General features: G+C 40.6%; 1 long non-coding RNA gene and 1 pseudogene across 5 annotated transcripts in view; one reads left to right on the forward strand and one right to left on the reverse strand.

Moving 5' to 3' along the window:
- LOC125755120 (uncharacterized) overlaps positions 1 to 20,540 on the reverse strand; it is a 42,424-nt gene extending 21,884 nt beyond the window's left edge. For 2 of the 5 annotated variants that reach the window (XR_007410790.1, XR_007410791.1), the window contains exons 1-3: positions 20,049 to 20,540; positions 12,418 to 12,712; positions 10,735 to 10,990 (exon numbers count right to left, since the gene is read on the reverse strand). This is a non-coding gene — a long non-coding RNA (uncharacterized LOC125755120). The other 3 variants (XR_007410792.1, XR_007410788.1, XR_007410789.1) reach the window with 3 other exon arrangements.
- Positions 8,247 to 9,330, forward strand: LOC112647329 (ataxin-3-like; annotated as a pseudogene).
- Positions 20,541 to 20,643: the final 103 nt, after the last annotated feature.

Below are 20,643 nucleotides of genomic sequence, written 5' to 3' on the forward strand. Positions count from 1 at the left end.
TTTTTTTTCCCCAATCTTTGTTTCTCTTCTAACAATTAATTGGAGCTGTTCTCCGAGGACTTCCAGTTCAAGCTCAGGATTGGAGAGTCCTAGGTTTAACTCTGTTGGATATGGAAACACACCACCCAGACCCCTCATCCAGAAATGTTTGCTTCAAATACAAGATGTATGATCACCTACGATTACCAGCTCCTTCAGAGCTGTCTCAGCAGAGCCACCTCATCTAATATTCCTCCTTCGTTAGTGCCCACATCTAGGGTTGCCACATAAAATACAAAACACCCAGTTAAATTTGACTTCCAGGAAAACAATTGTTTTTTTAAGCATAAATATGTCTCATGCAACACTGAAGACACACTCATATTTTTTGGAAGTTTTTATTTATTTTTAAAAATCTCTACATCCAATGTGGGGCTTGAACTCATGACCTCACGATCAAGCATTACACTTTCTTCTGATTGAGCCAGATAGGTGCCTGGGGGACATACTCATATTTTAAAAGTATTAATTCTTCATCTATAATTCAAGCTTAATTAAGCATCTTGTCTTTTTATTTGCTTCATCAGGAGACATACTTATCCACTGACTGAATGAGGTGAGGGCATCAGGGCCAGGTGTGTCAGGCAACATTCCCTTCAGAGCTCCGTGAAGCACTGTCAAGGTTTTGTTGGACAGCCTCATGGGTTTACCTTCTTCCTCTGTTTAGGCCTGCTTCTGCCCTCTCCCTTTGCAGGGGCTGAGGCATTATATCATCCTTCACATCACTCTTTCTCTCTTAGCACCTTTCTTTCTCTCTTAGCAACCCACCCAGAGACATTTTTCCATCCCAGGTTCCTTCTGCAATATCCAAAGGAATAGAAAACAAGAGATAACATAATTTCAGCCCTGCAAAACAGGCAGGGTGAACTGGGATGAGGAAATAGCCAAGCATCCCTCTGCTCTGTACATGAGAAGGAAAAGGTGTTCTGGGCAACAGATGGACAGTATTCCTAGAAGACCAAAATATACTAATAGGAATACTGTGGAGGAAATGAAAAGAATTCAATTAAAGAGGCAATACAGGGGATCCCTGGGTGGCGCAGCGGTTTGGCGCCTGCCTTTGGCCCAGGGTGCGATCCTGGAGACTCGGGATCGAATCCCACATCGGGCTCCTGGTGCATGGAGCCTGCTTCTCCCTCTGCCTGTGTCTCTGCCTCTCTCTCTCTCTGTGTGTGTGTGTGACTATCATAAATAAATAAAAATTAAAAAAAAAGAGGCAATACATATGTCCTATATACATATGGAAAGACTGAACATAATTAGGAATCAAAGCAAAGCACATAAATGCACCATTGGACTACCACTGTTTTACTTGATAAATCAATAGATACAGAAGGCATATTTACAGTATTGTTGAGCATATGAAGAAGTAACCAGTTGTGTAATTTTCTAGTAAAAATTCTACACCTAGAAACTTAACCTAAGAAATAATCAAACACATGTACACGTGCATATCAATAAAAAGCTGAAAATGTCAAAAAATTAAAAACTGCTAATAAGAAAGTGATTAAGTAAATTATGGTAGCTCTGTTATAACCAAAATAACTTGCAGCCATTTTCAATGTGTATAGTCATTGACATGGAAAGATATTCATGGCGTACTGTGTTATGAAAACAACAGATTCTATATGACTATGTAAATAATGTTCTATTTGTGTTGACAAAAAAACCCAGATATATGTTTGGAAAAGAAATAGTGTTTATCGGGATCCCTGGGTGGCGCAGCGGTTTGGCGCCTGCCTTTGGCCCAGGGCGCGATCCTGGAGACCCGGGATCGAATCCCACGTCGGGCTCCCGGTGCATGGAGCCTGCTTCTCCCTCTGCCTGTGTCTCTGCCTCATTCTCTCTCTCTGTGACTATCACAAATAAATAAAAAAAAAAAAAAAAAAAAAAATAGTGTTTATCTTTGAGTGGTGGGATTATGAGTGATTGGTTTTATTTATTTTAGTTATTATAATTTTTACTTTTTCTACAGTGAACAATACTCTTTGTATGATTTTAAAAATAATACTTCTGTCTATCCCATATGCACCAATGGGATTGGATTTGAATTTTTTTCTCCTTCAACTTCTTTTTTTAAAAACTTCCTATAATATTTCATACAGTTGACTGCATGGACTCCTTTTCTGTCTTTTCATCTTTGCATTATTTTTTATTCTCCATCTGTAACTCTCTCTCTCCTAGTTCTTTTTCCTTCATACTGGCATGCCACCATGTTGCGCCATCAGCTTTTCTTTTCTATCCAGATGACTTACACTATTGCCAATGCACATGCAGCTCAAACATCTGAGTCTTAAGAACATTGACTTACCTCATAAGCATGTAAAACCCTAGCTCCAAATGCCTGCTGGACTTCCTGATTCCAATGTTTATTCTGCAGCTACTATTTTCAGGGAACAGTACTTACAGATGACACCACAGTGCCAGGGAGAGCCCACCTTAGAGGAACACCCAATCTCCACCTGGACTTTCTAATTTCAATATATTTAACAACAGATGTTTCTCCTCATCTTTTCTCAAATCAGGTCTCCTTCCTGATGTTTCATTTTCTATTACCAGCACAACTAGCACTGTAGTTACCAGCCTTGCCTGTTCTAGAAGTTAAATAATTCCTTCGCTTAACAAGTGAGGGACCTGCTAACATAGTAGTACTCAGTCTCAACTACATAGTAGAGTCACCTGGGAAGCTTTAAAATATGCCAATGCTTGTTATCCATCCCCAAGAGATTCTATTACTCTAGGGTGCCACTCAAGTTTAATAGTTTAACATTTCCCCCAGAAGATTCTAATATATAGCCAAGGTTGAAAGTCCCTATCCCAGGGAAAGATGAGGACTTGTCACTGACTGCATGATGAAAGGAGAAAGATCAAACTTTTTTTTAGTATTGTTATTTCCTAGTTATAACAACTGAGTTTACTCTCTTTCCTTTGGATGGTAGAAGCTGAATTGACTTTCCCATGACAGTCAAGTCTTTATCCAACTCAGCTCCAGCCTTCATTTCCAGAATGTAGGGAGAGAATATAATCATCCTGCCATCTGTATACCTCCACACTCTGACCTGGACAGGTCTTTTCAGTGTTATTCCACATTCAAACATCAGTAAAAGGGCTGCCCCCTTGCTCTCCAGACAGTGCCTCTATCCTGACCTTGCCTTTGCCCTTACCATTCCTTCCAACTTAACAATCTTTCACTCCCACGTGTCAATCACAATTCCACCAATTCTAGTTCAGAGGATTGATGATGAACCAGCCTTGAGAACGTGCCCCACTCCCCAGCCACTTCTCACTCTCCTAAATTCCAAATCACCCCTTATTATACTTACTAACTCTTGCCTTATGGAAAAGTTATGTGGACACATATGATATGCTTCCAGTCAGATTTGAAGCTCTCAGAGCAGAAGCTAAAATCCCTTCGCCTCTATATGGAGAAATGAAGAAGTTAAACATAAGGGCTCCAGTCATCCTGGCTGACTTTATATCCAAACTGTGCCATTTACATCTGATGCCTGTGACACTTAGGGAAGCAATGCACTTTTCCAAGCCTCAGTTTTCTCCTCCACTGAGTGAAAACAATGTAACCTCTCAAGATCATAATGAAGGTAAGATGAGGAAATGTATATGAAACACTTAGCACAATTGCTCCAAAAGGCATCAGTAATAATAGTGATCAGCATTTGGGGGAGTAAAGCACATCAAGAAAAAATATTTAGTTGTGAGGTCAACAGCATCTTTGTATAGTAAATAGATGGAAAACAAAAGCTCTCAGATTTGAAAAATGTTTATTACATTTCCTAACGTTACTCCCTAGGACAACTCATGTTATTACTAGAGTTTTCAATTATTCCAGACAGCCAGTCCTGCTTCCTGATAGTATGTAAATTTCCCAGCTTGGTGCCATCTCTAAGATTCTAAATTTCATTTTGCAATGACAGCTTTTCTGAAAACTCTGCCACTCAGAGACCTGTGCGTCCTAAATGCTATTTCTTCGTAGAATGCAACATTTTTAATCGAGTAAAACAGTGATGAAGAATATGTCAGATATCCATGCAGGATGTAATCATTTGTGAAACGTGAAATCCTGCTGTTACGACTGCAATCAACCAAGAGAGCAACAAGCTATTTCTATCTAGTAGGCTGATAGCCTTACAGGCTCTGGATCTCAAATGAGATCTACTTTAAATGCAACTCATTTTCTGAAAGGATAAATAACAAAAGCCTCTTCCGAATGCAACGGAGTCAAAGACCAAATGCTATGCAGATAGTTGGGTAAGTGAGTGTGAGGTTTTTCAGGGTTTCACGGCTGTCATCTCTCCCAGCAAAATGGTTGCACTCTTTCCTAAGTGCCAAAGACTCAACAGAGACTTTGAGGGGTGAGGCTGCAATACTCAGTGAGGCCAATGAGCTCGGAATGCATCTGTAATTTCTTGTCTCTCCTTTATCATCATCCTCTCTCTCCAAGGTGGAGACTTTCCAACAACCCTTAGACATCTCCAAGGCTCTCTTATCCTTAAAAAAAAAAAAAAAAAAAAATTTAAAAAATCTGGTCCTACATCCTCCTCCAGCTACCACTTTATTCCCTCTTCCCCCTGAACTCCCTGTTTACATTCTTTGTTTCCATGCCTCATGTCTCCTGCATTCCTCATAGCATTCCCAAAAACTTCTACATCCTTCCCCCCTAAGCATCATGGAAATGACTCTTAGGTCACAAATGGCTTCCAGGAGCGAAATCTAGCCCTCAGCTTATGTGACACAATTAACCAAAGCCTCCCTCTGAAGAAACTTTTTCTTGAGCTTTTAATTCTCTAATTCTTCAGTCTCTAAGCCTTTCTTTAACCTCCTAGACCTCTCCTTCTCTACATCTTTCATAGCTGGTTTGTACTCCCCACCCAGCTGTTAATAGGCACTGTATGCCAAGGATACAAGCTCTTTTTTTCTTCCAGATTCCTCTTCCCAATAGACTGCCACCACTTCCATGAGCTCAGTTACCAATGACTGACAACTCTGTCTTCAACGCATCCTTATTCCCTTCTGAGTAGCATGGATCTAAACATTTACTCTATATCTTCTACCTGGATTCTCAAACATTCTTCAAAAGTAACATATTCCAAACCAGCTGTCACCTCTGCCACCTTCATGATCATACCAGCAACCCAAGAGATACCCTTGACCCTTCCCTTGCCTTCCTCCACCCTAATATTTTCAGGACCCATGTCAAGAGTTCAGCTAAGCTACTCCACAGTATTGCTGTCTCCACATGCATTTGTGTAGCCACATGCCCTGCAGGGACCTTAAACTGCCATTAGCCCCTTGTACAACCATGTGCTCTAGATAATAGCCCACAGAGTCTTAAGTAAATGTAAGCTCCAAATATGACTCCCCACAAAACCCTGGTGATCAGCAGTCTCCTCCATCTCCCAGGGCCTTCTTCTTGTGCACCGCTTAGATAAGATCCCCATGGAATTTACCAAAACCCTAATCTCTTTGATTTGAATTGACAAATCTGTATTTAGCCTGGGAATCCCAAAGCACTCTACACCCAGACCCTAATAAAGGGATGGTGCCCCAGGTCTTGCCTCTCTGTCTATACCTGCCTTGTCCTCCCCATGTGGCCCCTCAAGGCATATGGGTATTTCCTCCAGGACCTGTAAGTGATAAACTTCTCTATTTCAATTTCTCTCATAGTCTTTTGTTGAACCTCAGCTCACCATCCAGCTCACCCTGTGCTCTACTTAACAAATGTTAATTTAACAAAGTCATGATCGCCCAGAATTAGAGTAGAAATGGAGTTCATATGCATATGTATAACTTTGACATTTCTGTAAAGAATCAGTATCCTACTTCATTCATGTTTCCTCTAGACCAGAATAACATGAATAGTTTAATATAGCAAAATATTCTTCATCTACCATGTGCCATGACCACAAAGACTGCACTGATGCAGGAGTATTGCAAAACAATGCAAAACAAACACACGGATGCTCTGAGTTCTACTATGAAACTACTCTTTGTGACAGATAATTCATTTCATTCATGCTATAGATTAGACAATGATTTTTGACAAGTTAATTAGTCTTTTATTCCATATCAGCATTCCTTTTGCTCAAATCCTCCCTGCACTGGAAAGTGTTGGCAACAACAAAAGCCAAAAATTCCAAAGCATTTAGACACATCCATTTACAGGACTTGAGAAGAAGGGATGGAAAGAAGCATCTCCCTGGGAACATCCTTGGTCTTAACAGTAGATGCCTAGAGTTAGAGCCAAGCAATTTGCCTGGGTTGAGAGGGACTCACTTGTTTACTAAAAATTCATTTTTTGTGCCAGTTTGGATATGTGGGGTCTTTGGAAGCATGGCCTGGCAAAAAAAAAATTTTTTTTCTGTAAGGGGCCAGATAGTAAATATTTTAGGCTTCATGAGCCAGATAGCCTTTGTCACAAACTACTCAATTCTTCACTGTAGCACCATGGTAGCCACAGACAATACATAGATTAATGAGTGTAACTGTATTTCAATAAAACTTTATTTAAAAAGAGAAATAAGATAGAGATCATACCTGACCCATAGACTGGAGTTTTCCAATCCCTAGTCCAAGGTAAGGGCCCCTTGGGCTAAGAGGTAGGGGCTAAGAGTGGTATTGTCCTCACCCTCTATTTCTAATAAATTATCATGTTCTTTTTTATATCCTAAAACATATTTCAAATCCATCCACTTCTGAACATGTCACCGTGCCCACCATGCTCAGAGCTGCTTTTATTTCCACCCTCCAGCCTGCACTTGGGAATAGTCTAACAGACAACTCACTTCATTGTTACTCATACAATCTCTCACCCCGCCTCTTCACAGAAGGTGGTCTTTTTTTTTTTTTTTTTTTTTAAGTAGGTGTAAAGTCCACCTACTTAAAAGTGGTGGAATTCGAGTGGTGGAATTTGAATGGTGGGCTCGAATTCACCACCCTGAGGTCAAGACTTGAGTCAAAATCAAGAGTCAGAGGCTTAACCCACTGAGCCACAAAGGAGCCCCTGAGATGGTCTTTCTAACATGCAAATCTGGTCATGGTGCTTCCCTACTTAAAACCTTTCCACACTTTCCCCTTTCCCTTTAGATTAAAGTTGACAGTCTTTAATGTGACCTAGAGGTCCCTAACTAGCCACAGCAAAGGCCTTACATCAAACTGCACATGCTACCTCCTTTTCATGCTGGACATTCCTCTTTAGCCAATAAGTTCTTACCCCTGCTCAACACTTCTCCAAGGAGGGGATTTCCTAGTTTCTCCCAGTGTGGCCCCACCCATGATCTCTTTGTGGAGAACTTGCACTGCTCCTTACTTTCTAGCCCTTTATCACCATTGATATCAAATTATTGCTTATGTAATGACCTGCTTAAAATGCAAGCTCTATGGGGATGAGGCAATGCCTATTTAGTTCAATGTCAAGAGCAGCCTAAATCACAAAAGTCGGATTGTATAAGGAGGAGTTAAAGGAATTAGCAATGGGTTGGGGGGCAGTGGGTAGGAGGATAGGTAGGAGAGAGGGTGTGCTCTACAACACTTTTAGACATTCCAGGTGGAAATGACAACAGAAGTATTCTATGTGGCCACAGATAGAAATCATCCCTAGCACTTATGCATGGAGGGTAAATGGGGAGATTTAGGCTCAGAACTTGTAAGAAATGCCTGAAGATGTGAAGGTGTCAACAGTGAACAAATTGGTCCAAGATACAATGACTGCCTCACTAGCACTGGGCAGTATGCTAGAATTTACTGGGGGGAGTGGTGGTGGGGGATACAAACATACATGCCAGGAAATGTCCACTCCACGCTAAGGCTCCAGCTCCCATGAAGATGAATAGTAGTCTTGTTCAATGCTTTTGTTGTCATTGTTCTAGTTACAAAATGTCTATGAACACAGCCTCACCTAAGAACTGAAACATGACATATGCATGACACAAAGTCCCTTATGGACCTTCTTCAACCTCCATATTCTGTTATGGGTTGAATTGTGTCCATCCCCACTCCATCCTCCTCAAAACAAAAGAAAAGTAAACAAAACAAAACAAAAAAGCCTATATTGGAGTCCTCACCCTGAATCCTGCAAGACATGATTGTTATTTGGAGATAGGATCTTTGCTGAGATGATCAAATTAAAATAAGGTTGGGCCTTAATCTAGTGTGATGTGTGTCCCTATAAAAGAATGGAAATTTGGGAGACAAATAAACATGGAGTCCATCTTCCACGAGAAACAAGAAGGCTCACTTTGCGCTCAACATTGCTTGAATAATCTATTGCAAGGAGAATATTTTAGCCCTGTGGAATTATCTTCAATTGCACATCAGCTAGATGAAGAAGAGAGGATGAGAATGGCAGAAGGAGGAGTTACTAGTGAAGACTATCGCACATTTTTACAGCAGCCTTCTGGAAATATCGATCACAGTGGTTTTTTCTCTATTCAAGTTATAAGCAATGCCTTGAAAGTTTGGGGTTTAGAACTAATTCTCTTCAACAGTCCAGAGTATCAGAGGTTCAGGATCGATCCCATAAATGAAAGATCATTTATATGCAATTACAAAGAACACTAGTTTACAGTTAGAACATTAGGGAAACAGTGGTTCAACTTGAATTCTCTTTGACGGGTCCAGAATTAATATCAGACACATACCTTGCACTTTTCCTATCTCAATTACAACAGGAAGGTTATTCTGTATTTGTTGTTAAGGGTGATCTGCCAGATTGTGAAGCTGACCAACTTCTACAGATGATCAGGGTCCAACAGATGCAGAGACCAAAACTTATTGGAGAAGAATTAGCACAACTAAAAGAACAGAGAGTCCAGAAAACAGATCTGGAACGAGTCTTAGAAGCAAACGATGGGTCAGGCATGTTAAATGAAGATGAGGAAGATTTGCAGAGGGCTCTGGCACTAAGTCGCCAAGAAATTGACATGAAGATGAAGAAACAGATCTCCGCAGGGCTATTCAGCTCAGTATGCAAGGGAGTTCCAGAAGTATATCTCAAGATACTCCACATTACTTCAGAAGAGCTACAGAAGAGAAGAGAAGCCTACTTTGAAAAGTGGCAGCAGCAGCAACAGCAGCAGCAGCAGCAGCAGCAGCAACAGGATCCACTAGGACAGCTCTCACATCCGTGTGAGAGGCCCACCACAAGTTCAGAGGCACTGGGCAGTGATCCAGGAAATGTTATGAGTGAAGAAGACATGCTTCAGGCAGCCGTGACCATGTCTTTAGAAACTGTTAGAAATAATTTCAAAACAGAAGGGAAGAATTAATACCTTTTACAAATCAAAAAAAAAAAAAGAATGGAAATTTAGACATCAACATACAGGAGACACATATGGAGGGAAGACAGTGTGAAGGCACAGGAGAACACTGTCCATAAGTCAAGGAACACCTGAGACTACCAAAAGCTAGGAGAGCTGCGTGGGACAGATTCTCCCCCCACAGCCCTCAGAAGGAGCCAATTCTGCTATTAGGGACTGAATTGTGTCCCCTACCCCTTGCCAAAATTCATAGGTTGCAAATCTAACCTCCAGTACCTCATAAATGTGACTACATTTGGAGATAGAGCCTTTAAAACGGTGATTAAGGTAAACAGAGGACATTGGAGTAAGCCCTAATCCAATCTAACAGGTGTCCTTATAAGAAAGATTTGGACACCAAGGATGTCTGCACACAGGAGACCATGGGACCACACGGGAAGGAGGTGGCCATCTGCAAGCCACAGAAAGAGGCCTTAGGAGAAGTCAAACCTGCTAACACCTTGATATTAGATTTCTAATTTCCAGAACCGTGAGTCAATAAATTTCTGTTGTTCAAACCACTCAGTGTGGCACTTTATTAGAGCAGCCTCCAAAAAATGAATACCTTCTCCCTCATCCCTAGTGTGGTACATACTGCTGTATAATTGTATTGAATATGCATTTTCCAATAAATAACACATAATCTTGCTTTGTATGTTCCTTAACTTTATATACACGGACTTTTAAATTGTTTCCAGTTTTTTACTGTTACAAATGATGCTATCATAAATATTTTCTTAGCCCCAGTAAGTCGATTCAGTTCTCCTCCTAGCCTGTTCCCACATAGCTCCAATGACAACAACAACAACATTCAGCTAGTTAGACAGAATTGACTGTGTGCTGGGTGCTTCACCAACACAGAAAAATAAATGCAAAATAGAAAATACAGGATCTGCTAGGCAGAATAGTTTTTATCTAAACCAATACAACTGGAAGACCATTCTTGAAAAATGACTTAAGCAAGGCATTGAGGATACGAAGATGAATAGGACAAAGCCCTTCCTTTCATGGGGTCTATCGGTACCACAGCACCAAAACGGTCAACATTAGAGAACAACTTGCATTAGGAAGTACATGAGTAACGTAGGAAACAGGTGCCCTGGGATATTGGGAAAGCTTGCTGAGGACCGAGAGGTTCTTGATACTGGACTTGAGAATGAGTAGAAGACTCAGGCAGGCAGAAAAGAGGAAGAGGTTGCCCCACATGAGGGTTTTACCCAATAGCAGAGGTTGGGAATGCATGTAGTCAACTTAGTAGACAGCAGAGGACTAGTGTGTCTCTAAAGCAATGGTGAGAAGAGAGTTGGAAGGTAAGTGGGTAAAAATATGGATGTCCGAGAAGGTTGCATGTGATCCTGCAAGCAAGAAGGAAGCTGAAGGTTACCTGTGAGGTGTAGAGCATGCACCTCTGAAGGTGTGCAAGAAGAAGGCAATGACTATTCAGAGGATAATATGGAGCTGATTTCTATGATGGAATAAAGTTGAACTCCAGGGACGCCTGGGTGGCTCAGCGGTTGAGTGTCTCAGGGTGTGATTCCAGTCCCAGGATGGACTCCCGCATCCAGCTCCCTGCAAGGAGCCTGCTTCTCCCTCTGTCTGTGTCTCTGCCTCTCTGTGTGTCTCTGATGAATAAATAAGATCTAAAAAAAAAAAAAGTTGAACTCCATTATCTCGAAGGGCCCCTCCATCTTAAAAGTGAATATATTAAATGGAATGAGTGAAAGATGTACAGTGTTTAAACAAAAGGGCTCAGGTCTTGGGCTCAGCCTTCATCATCACCATGTACTAGCCGTGTGTTCTTTCCGGGCCTCAGTTTTCTTTTCTGTAAAAGTCTGAGAATTATTGTGAAAACACACAAAGTAATATACATGGAGTCTGCTGTGCCTGGCCTATGGTGAATAATTCAGCAAGTGGTCTTTGTGAGATTCAAAGCCCAGCTTTGGGTGGACTCATTCAACAGGACCTTTGAAAACATATCCACAATTCATTGCAGTGCTTTTATCCTCCCAAAATGCTTGTGTATCAGCCATCTTACTTGGTTTGGCACACAATGCAATGCATAGGTATGCATTGCGGAGGTTTAGCATCATCAAAAATAGACTCATTACTTGGAAAAGAATGGAGCACTATCTAAATGCCTCATGGACTAAACTATTTTGGAGGTCCTTCAAAGCTAGCAAGGCAGCTTATAAGCCACACAAGTGATATACTAAATCTATCATCATGGTACAGGTGAAAAATCTCCACGCGGTTTTATTTCCTAGTTCTGGCCCTGCCTGTCACTGAGCAAGCTGCTTTTGCACATCTGGAAGGAGAGAGACAGAAACCAGCCCTCAAAACTCACTAGAATGAGTCCTTGAAATGAACACTATCTCGTTCATCTTGGTCTGTCCAGAGCCTAGTTCAGGACCTGAGCTGTCATTAATTGGGGGGAATGGTGTCACCCAGACCAGAGAGCATGGGCTGTGGAAGAAGGTAGACTCCAGCTCATGCCCAGGAGCAGGCCAGCGTATGGCAGTGAGCTCTTGATCCAATGTCCTAACCTCTGGATGCCTCACTCCCCTCATCTGTAAACTGGGCCACCCAACTTGCAAGGCTGGTGGGGATGGATGCTCATGTATACAAAGAACCTGCACAGAGAGGCTGTAACAGGCAGGATGCTTAATGCTGATGCTGGTCCTCAAATCTATGACTTAGGGCAGATTTTCTCAAAGTGGCTCTTCTTTGTACTCCTCTCAGATTTATCTGCTGGTATGTTGCTTAAAATGCAGATTCAAAACTGTGCAAACCTTCTGAATCAAATTATCTAGAAATGAGCTCCATTCTGCATTTTTAGCTAGCTTCCCAGGGAATTTGGATAGATATTAAAGGTTGAGCGTAGAGTCTGATTTAAGGTCTGTTTGAAGGAGAGGTGTGCTCTTTCCTGCCCCCCCATCCCCATTAAACCATGTCACCTGGCTCTTGCTCATCATCATCAGGAAGTTGGGGTGAGAAGCTTCTGTTTAGAAGACATGACAACAGCACCATTGAGCAGCTTGAAACAATAAACCATTGGAAAGACAGGTACCTGTAGCTTTTCTGTGCCTGAGAAGCCTCTGGAGACCAGCCGCAGTTCCCCTGATGGATGGCTGTGCAGGAAGCGGGATGCACAGAGGAGCTTCTGCCCTTCTGGTACCACAGATTGTCGTCAAGTTTCTCCTGAACGAGGCCATGCAGGCTACACACATTGGTAATGTTCTCCTCATTTCCATAAAGCTTAGTCAGCCAAAGTTAGTGTGCCAATCACAGAGACACCCCTTATTCTCTTGACCTTCATGGGGCTATAGTCTTTATAGAGAGGCAATGATGCAAAAAAAGCAAAGCTAGCAAGGGTTCAAAAGCATAAAAATATAAGACTTTTAGCAGAAGTTTCCTGAAATGATAAAATTTCCTTGAGACTATTTTTTTAATTATGGACATGATTATGGGAAATCTACCTTCGCTGGGACGCTGAGCTCTTAATGCTGCCCTTTTGAAAAATGTCTACTTTGAAAGGTTAGATCACACAGCAGTGAGATTAATACCATTGTTATTCCTCCTCCATCTTGGAATAGATAATTGACTAACTCTGAAGCTTCCAAGAAGGCTGTTAGAGCAAGAAATAAATGTTGTGTGAATTTTCCAATGCCACTGAACAAAGGTGAACTACTCTGGAGCAAGTAGAAGGTCAGGACTTAAATCTCTCTAGACGTGTACATATCTGAGAGTTAGTTGCTATAGAGGGTCAATTGATTTGCTCAGAGTTCAGAGTAAATGGGTCATATGCTTAGTGGATTCAAAATCTAGAGCTGCAGGACCCTGAAGATTTCCTATTCATGAAAGAATTGGAAACCATGGCATTCGGTGGTTGTGGGGCGTGAGGGGTGCTTACTGGTAGTAGTGAGAATCAAAGTGGGAAGCGAGATGAGTCTTTTAAAGCAGCCCGTTTTCAACTACTTTCAGGTGCCATGTTGGCATGACAATTGTAAAAGTATGGTGATGAAACATCAGGAGGACAGCGTGAAAGTGAGGTCAGCGTTGTTCAATATGGGTTTGAATCATAAGGGTCAGACACAGACACATAGAGAGGAGAGCACAGCTGAGGTTTTGAGCATGAGACAGGTCATCGCCACCATCAGAAGCTAACAGTAACACTTCCTTAAAAGGGGTTGGTACTCGTGTTGTAAAAGCTCCTTTGATGGCTGACTGGGAGTGTGGGTAAGGACCCAAAAGGGAAGAAAAGGCCAAAAATCTGCAAAATAATGAGTTCCCAGTCACTAAAAATTTAGACAGAAAATGACAAATATTTGAGATGGCTGCAGCAAGAAAGAACTCCAGTCCTAAGTGGAAAATTCAAAAACATTTGTCACCATAAAAATTTGGCCAGCTCCCTTCATATTTAGAGTTCTACTCACTCTATCTGTGCCCCCAGAAAGCTCATCCCTCCTTCTTGTGTGCCTCATTCTCTGTTGTGGTCTCCATCCTTCTCCTGCATGACATAGAGACAATTCCTGAATGGACTGTATAGACAAGGCTGGTGATCCCATTCTATTTGCCAGTGGGATTATCTTAAGAAGGGGCATGTGATTCAGATATGACCAATAAGAGAGAAGAGAAGTCTTTGAGGGTCTTCTGGGAATGATATTTCCTCCCTCTCAAATAGACAAACCCAGAAAAGGAGACTCTCTCTCCTAGACATTGTCGTGTCTGGATGTGACACTTGGAACTACTGAAGCTATCATGAGATGATGAGGGTATAACCAACACAACAAAAATGAAGAGTAGGAGAGATGGAAAACCCATCCAGTCACTGAATTGATGGATCGCAGGGTTACCCCTATCTCAAGCCTTCTTGTTAAGTGATATAATAAATTTTCCCTGTTACTTAAAACAAATTCAGTAGTCAGGGGTGGGGTGTGGGGGTGTTGTTTCTTGCAGCTTAAAGAATACTGATGCAAACAGTACAATTCTCAGAGTGATAGTTTTCATTATGTATTTTCCTTGTTTGTTACAGAGTTCAATCATTAAGAGAACACATACACAAAACACACAACACCAAAACAGAAGTAATAAAGAGAATAAAGTGAAAACCCCTCTGTAAGACTCATTTGGAAAGCACAGCTTTATCCTTACTCAGTCTTTAAAAGTTTAATAAAAATGACAATGGTTAACATTCACTACTAAGTGTATACCAGGCACAGTGATAGGCATTTTATGCCAAATATCTCTTTTTAGTCCTCACTTTCTAGCTACTTTCTCATGAAGCTGTTTTGTAGACAATAACTTACCTGGGAAATCCTAGTGATCATTCTTATTAATCATAAGAGAATGAGTGGTACCTTTCCTCTGGATGGTTTATGCATAATATGTTCACATCCCTTCTGACAGTTGATTTTTTCAACTTTCCAGTGTGTGAAAATTAAACTGACAGCAGACACAGTGACAGGGTCTAAATCTAGCCTAGTATCTTCCTACCCTCTTATGTCCCCTCCACGCTGTCACTAACAGTGTATAATCATTTTTTTAAACTGGGTAAAAATTATTTTCTTATCATGGTCTAAAGCCTTGCTATTCAAAGTGGTCTGTAGACCAAGATCATCTGAGAGCTTGCGATAAATGCAAAATCTCAGGTCCCACCTGCTGAATCTGAAACTGCATTTAATTTGTTTTCTTTTTAAAATTTTTTTAATTTAAATTCCAGCAACCTTCAGATTGTCCCATATAGGTAAGAGTCTGTTTTATGGTTTGCCTACCTATTTTCATCTTATTTTATTTTTCCTTCCCTTCCCCTATGTTCATCTGTTTTGTTTCTTAAATTCCATGTTTGCATAAAATCATATGGTATTTGTTTTTCCCTGACTGTCTTACTTCACTTAGCAGAATATCCTCTTGTTCCATTCATATTGTTGCAAATGGTAAGATTTCATTTTTTTTGATGGCTGAGAAATATTCCAATAAATATACCACATCTTCCTTATCCATTCATCTGTTGATAGATGTCTGGGCTCTTTCCATATTTTGGCTATTGCGGGCTTTGCTGCTATAAACATTGAGGTGCATGTGTCCCTTTGAATCACTATGTTTGTATCCTTTGGATAAGTACCTAGTAGTACAATTGCTGCATCATAAGGTAGCTCAATTTTTAACTTTTTGAGAAACCTCCATACTATTTCCCAGAGTGGCTGTATCAGTTTGTGTTCCCACCAACAGGGCAAGAGGGTTCCCTTCTCTCTGCATCCTTGTCAACATCTGTTGTTTCCTGACTTGTTCATTTTAGCCATTCTGACCAGTGTGAGGTGGTATCTCATTGTGGTTTGGATTTTTATTTCCCTGATGCCGAGTGATGTTAAGCATTTAGAAACTTTTAATAAGACTTCCGGGTGATCTGAATGCATGCTGAAGTGTGAGAAACATCAGACTAGAGGGCACAGCTTTCCAGGGAAAGGAGGAAGGTAGGTACTACTTCACATTAGCAGACAGAGCCTGAGAGAAACCACTGAAGTGACAGCAAATGGCTGCTGAACTCTACGCAGGTTGTCTGGGTAGCACATAAGTTTAGTGGTAAGTCAATCTGGATGCTTTGGGTTCCAAACAAGAGAAGGCTCATCTTGGCTTAAACATTAGTATTTACACTTAAAAGGCTGAGAGGCACACTTCTGAACATAAACACAAAATAAATCAAGAGTAAATCAAGTTCCTCACCTGAATCTAACCTACAGCCTGGAGCCAAGCCAGACTAGTCCAGTTTAGAGCAATCAACACTTGCTAGTCTGCAGAGCACCTTGAAGTATAAATAAGCTGGGCTGGGTGATGGCTGCTTTAAGCTGCTGAGTTTGATGGCACTCTTGAGCTGAACGAGTGGACCAACTTAATATTGTTCTTAAAGAATGAGCCAATGCAATCAGACCAGAGAGGAGGAGGAGGGAGAAGAGGAGGAGGAAGAAGAGAAGAAGAAGAAGAGGGGGAAGAATTGTATATATTGAAAAGAATGTACAGAAAATAATACAGAATTATTAGAAACAACAGGATTTTTTCTAACCATGGAACATTCAAAAAAAGCAAACACATAATTATTAGAATAAGAGACAATAGTAAGTTTAAAAATAGAGGGCAGCCCGGGTGGCTCAGCAGTTTAGTGCCACCTTCAGCCCAGGGCATGATCCTGGAGACCCGGGATCGAGCCCCACGTTGAGTTCCCTGCATGGAGCCTGTTTCTCCCTCTGCCTGTGTCTCTGCCTCTCTCTTTGTGTCTCTCATGAGTAAATAAATAAAATCTTTAAATATATATATATTAGTGTTTCTGTGGAAGGGTTAACATATATTCACCAGAGCCACCAATATAAAAATACTTCAGAATATCAAGATTTTCCATAATATATGTGGTTAATTGAATAAATGCAAGGGTATACTTGACTGGAATATTCAGTATTAAAAATATGTTGATTCTCAAATTATCCTGTAGGCTAATGTAATTCCAATAAAATAGCAAATGACTTCTGACAAATTTAAGATTTTAAAGTTTATTCCAAAAAATATGAAAACACAAATATAGAACCCCCCTAAACAAACTTAACAGGGGAAAAAGGAGATTGTCATACTATATATTAATTTGTATATTTATAATACATTAGAGTTTAGTCTATAAAGTTAGGTACAATATAAGGAATTGTTATATTTTATATTTTATTTTATTGTATTTTCCCTAAAATATAACATATTAATATGGTTATTTACAAAAGATTTAAATAGATCTGATTCTGACAAGATAACAGAAATACATCAAAGGAGAAAAACTATTGAATCAATCTCATTTGAACTCCATCTACAAAACTGCAATGTAATAGTACCTACTTAAGTGAGTTGTCACAAAGATTTAATGAAAAAAAATTATGCAATATGCTTATCACAGTGCTTGGAAAACTGTCAATTTATATGTAATAGCTATCACTGGAAATAAGAAGGGCTATTTAAGTCTGCCATCTTCCAAGACACAGTCCAAGATGAAAGGAAAATCAAAATCCACTGTGTGAAGAGTGCCTTGGTACATACAGGTCATTTGGTAAGATTTCAAGAAACTGAGAAACATCCAAGTACCCTACTAAGGGTTAGAATTATCCCCATCTGACTTCTTCCTTTCTCCCATGCTCAAACAAGCAGGCCATAAAAAAATAAGAGAAAAAAAAATACGGCCCTCAAAATGTAGTTCAAAGAAGGAAGATGGGGGAAAATAATCCAGAATAAGCATGAACAAGGTGCAAGGAAATGGCATATTAATTCTGTATATAACTTCCAACAGGAGATAAAAGACAAAAAAAAAAAAAACACCAACAACCAAAGTAGCACACACAAAACAACAGGCAAGGAATCTGTCTGGAGAAAAGCATGGCCCAAGGCACTCAAGTGCATAGACCCACAGAATACAAAGTCAATAAAACCATAATTGTGAAACAAGATCATAAATAAAAGATTGGGATGAAAAGGGAGAACAAATAAACCAAGTGAAGGATTGTAACACTATTTTGAGTCTTTTGACATTTTAGAAAAAGCAACAACTATCATAAATAAGATTAAGTACTATATTAATGGCATAGAGGGAGGACATAGGATATGCTCAATGAATGGAAAAGACAAAAGAAATTAAAGCAATTCGAGTGGATGATTAATATAGGAGACAAAGAAGATCCAACATAAAGCTAATTGGTGTCCTTACAATCAAGAACCCAGACTAGGGAGGAAAAAGTAATCAGAGATAGAATACAGAAAAAAAATGTCTCTAAGAAAGAAAAACTGGATGTACCAATTGAATGCTTATAGTATATATATGGGGAATAACTGATAGAAATTATTGGCATCAAGACATAATCTCATTTAATTATTTAATTTAAAGGATAAAGATAGAATCTTCTGGGCAGCCCCGGTGGCTCAGCAGTTTAGTGCCACTTTCAGCCCAGGGCTGGATCCTGGAGATCCGGGAGACCCGGGATCAAGTCCCATGTTAGGCTCCCTGCATGGAGGCTGCTTCTCCCTCTGCCTGTGTCTCTGTCTCCCTCTCTCTCTCTCTCTCTCTCTCTCTGTATCTCTCATGAATAAATAAATAAATAAATAAATAATCTTTTTAAAAAAAGATAGAATCTTCAGCCCTAATAAAAAATTCTAGGGATCCCTGGGTGGCGCAGAGGTTTGGCGCCTGCCTTTGGCCCAGGGCGTGATCCTGGAGACCCGGGATCGAATCCCACGTCGGGCTCCCGGTGCATGGAGCCTGCTTCTCCCTCTGCCTGTGTCTCTGCCTCTCTCTCTCTCTCTCTCTGTGACTATCATAAATAAATAAAAAATTTTAAAAAAATAAATAAATAAATAAAAAATAAAAAATTCTAGTTCAGTGCAAGCAACAGAAAAAAATCAGACTAGTCTCAGATTTCACCACAATAAATTTCAATGCCAGAAGACCATGGAAGAGTATCTAAATAGTTCTGAGGGGGGACCCCTGGGTGGCTCAGCAGTTGAGCATCTGCCTTTGGCTCAGGGCATGATCCTGGGGTCCTGGATTGAGTTCCACATCGGGCTCCCTGCAGGGAGCCTGCTTCTCCCTCTGTCTATGTCTCTGCCTTTCTCTCTATGTCTCTCATGAATAAATAAATAAATAAATAAATAAATAAATAAATAAATAATCAACCTTTAAAAAAATAAATAGTTCTGAGAAAAAGCAAGCATGAATATATCTAGCCAAATTAATTTTTAAACATTGAAACAAGTAAAGAACTTAAGTAATGTGCCACTGTTGAGCCATTGTGGTGGGGAGAAACAATCCAATTATTTTGGTGGTTTCCAAAAACTTTTTGCCTAACTTTGAAGGACTTTATTAAGATCCAAAGTTTAAGGCAGTGAAAATGTCTACAGATTCACATCATGGTCTCTTACTTCAGTTAATGAAAGTTAATACTTGTTATTACAAAATAAAAGCAGCAAGAGAATTCTATGTCACCTAAAGGTTGGCAGGGCTGTCACTTGGACAGGACCTTATAGCTAGCAAATGCAAAGCAAATACATCACATTCTCTCTTTTTGTCTTTGTGTCTATCTCTCTTTCTGTCTGTCTGTCTGTCTCTCTCTCTCACACACACACACACTCACACACATATACACACACACACACAGCCTTGTTGTATAAGACCTGAGTGCTATGAACTCATCAGACCACACATGCTTCAGTCTATAATTACATGTTCTGTTTGGTGAGATAAATACAGTATATCTTTCAGCAGTCCTATGTCTTTGCTACACTTTCCCTTTGGTCAGTGGTTTGCAACCAGAACTGCATATTAGAATCTCCTATAGAGATTTTATGTTTTATAACCCAGATGCCTTGGCTTGTGCTCTTTCAAGCAGTGTTTTTACTGCCAGTGGCCAGAACCACTGACTTAAAAGAAAAGTTTCTTTCTTGTGCAGAAATTTAGACTCGCTTCTAGATCCACAGCACTGCTAATTCTTAGAGATTCATACATGTTCTTGTTTACTTAGCTGGTCAAGGCAGCAGAGCAATGGGAGTCCAGAGCACGCCCGCCCCCCCCCCCCATCCTCTTTTCCCCTTTAAAAAAAAAGGAGATTTGGGAAAGAAACAGAAGTCACTGTGGTGTATCCTGACTGAATATCTCAGACCTTGGAAAACATAAAACATACTTACATCATCCCACAGCACACTCGGGGGAGTGCTACCTTTGGGAGAGAGCTTCTGTATGTTAAAGCTTCTTCCAGAAGAAAAGGGCTAGCAGTCACCTTTTGAAAGAGATCAGTCCTGGAGTGGGAAAAGAAGATTTAGTGGATGGACCTTACGCTGATTTTAGAGGAATGTCCTTGGTCACAGAATCTGTGACTTAACTTCCCTCATCTGTAAAAACAGATCTCAATAGGTGGTGGTGAAGATCAGTGGGATAATCCACACAAAAGGCTGAGAACAGTGCCTGGCACCTACTAAGCACCCAATAAATGTTGACTGTTGTTTTTATAACACAGAGTAAGCAGGGAACCAGCAAGGGTAGAGCTCTGTGAAGACCCTTTGGAACTGAGTGGGCTGCATCCAGAGTCACTCTAAGTCCTAATGGGCCTCAATTAGACATACAAGCCTGTCCTTGTATAATTAGGAGGGGAGCCCCATGTCTCACTCCTCGGCCCCCACCCACCCACCCCAAGGCCAGGTGGTTGGCATTGTGATTCCTAGTGGCAGGTAGCTATGACTTCACAATGGTCAGCAGCAGAATTCTCTATGGTAGTGCCACCAG

Source organism: Canis lupus, chromosome 5 (genome assembly GCF_003254725.2).
Source record: "Canis lupus dingo isolate Sandy chromosome 5, ASM325472v2, whole genome shotgun sequence".
NCBI lineage: Eukaryota > Metazoa > Chordata > Mammalia > Carnivora > Canidae > Canis > Canis lupus.